The sequence below is a fragment of the Orycteropus afer genome, unplaced genomic scaffold, assembly GCF_000298275.1.
Source record: "Orycteropus afer afer isolate SDZICR_OR568_19922 unplaced genomic scaffold, OryAfe1.0 scaffold00025, whole genome shotgun sequence".
NCBI lineage: Eukaryota > Metazoa > Chordata > Mammalia > Tubulidentata > Orycteropodidae > Orycteropus > Orycteropus afer.
Genome location: NW_006921612.1, coordinates 7,113,223 through 7,115,004, shown reverse-complemented (window position 1 = coordinate 7,115,004; position 1,782 = coordinate 7,113,223).

Genomic DNA, 1,782 nt, shown 5'->3' with positions numbered 1-1,782 from the left:
TCTTCCTCTTCTTCTTCTTCTTCCTCTTCTTCTTCTTCTTCTTCTTCTTGTTCTTGTTCTTGTTCTTGTTCTTCTTCTTCTTCTTCCTCTTCTTCTTCCTCTTCTTCTTCTTCTTCTTCTTCTTCTTCTTCTTCTTCTTCTTCTTCTTCTTCTTCTTTTTTAATGGTGTTTAGGTGCAAATTTACAGAGCAGAATTTGTTTTACATTCAACATTTCCTATACATTTGGTTTCACTCCCCAGTCACCATCACCAACCCTAACCCACTCTCCTTCCCTTCCTTCCCAGTAACCCACCCCCCATGCCCTTCATAGTTATGCACTCCTGGGTGTCCTGCTTTTCCTACATGTGAATGTTGCCTCTCTGGTGCCCTGTGGCCGATTGCTCCAAGGGATGTATCGCTATAGAGTTTGTGGGTGTGTCACTCAGGGTTGAGTGGTCTGCGTGTATGTCTTATTTACTATTGGGCTGAGAGCCAGCCCTTGGGAGTGAGTTTTATTCCAGGCCTGAGGTATATCCCAAGACCATAGTATTGGAGGTCCCACCAGACTCCATCCAACTACTAATTCTGGTCATTACTGTGTTTTTAGATTTTGTTCCATGTTTTTCCTCCCACTCTATCCAAGATGTCCAATTTTGATCCCTTCCTTAGTGGTAGGCATTGGTAGCTGGACACCACCTAGTTCTTCTGGTCTCAAGGTCCATCATGTGCTAGGGCTGATTGTTTCCAAATGCCCTTGGTTTTTTTTGCACTCTTCTTCGCTTCTGACAGTAGGGGACCATTAACTGCATCCTAGAAGGCCGCTCATAAGCTTTTAAGACCCCAGTCACTACTCACCAATGGAGGTTGTGGAACAAGGTTTTTATGTATTTTGTTGTGCCAATTGAATCGGTTGTCCCCCAATACTATGGTCCTGAGTCGGTAGATCTGTTGGATCTCTCTCCCACAGTGTCCAGCTGTCTGTGAGGGATTACTCTATGTCTATCTTCTGTCGTTTCTGTAAGGATTGCAGGTATTTTGTATCACTGGTATCTGTGCAAGATTAGCCTCAGCTGAATCTATCTTTGGTCTAGAGTATAATCCTGTTCACTGACCACCATCTGATCTTAGTTGTTTATGTGTTTATCTGTAGCCTGGTGTTTGGTGTTAATGGTAATGCAGTATTGTGGTATTAGCCTCTGTCATCTATACCTTATGTGCACAATTCGGTGTCCTTCCTTTCTCCAATGTTATCATGCTGGTCACAAACTCTTTCCATACCATCCCTCCTCTTACCCACCTCAACGTGTGACCCCTAACTAGCCCCAAATTATTTCCTCCCCTCCCCAGTAACCTACCTTGGGCATATGCTGCATTTGACTTCTAACCAAAAAGCTGGTGGTTCAAATCCACCAGCCATTCCTCAGAAGGAAGGTTGGGCAATGTACTGCTGTAGAGTTACTGCCTCGGAAACCCAAGGACGGGTCGCTATGAGTCAGATCTGACTTGACGGCAATGAGTTTGGTTTGGTTTAATGACTAAAGATCACGAGCAATTCCTCATGTGTTTGTTGGCCACCAGCATATCATCTTTAGTGAAGTGTTTGTTCATGTCCCTTGCCCATTTTTTAATTGGATTGTTTGTCTCTTTGGTGTTGGGATTTTGAAGTTTTCTATAAATTTTGGAGGTAAGTCCTTTGTCAGATATGTCATAGGCAAATATTTTCTCCCAATCTGTAGGTTCTCTTTTTACCCTTTTGATTATGTCTTTCAATGTGCATAAGAATTTTTTTTTTTTTTTTTTT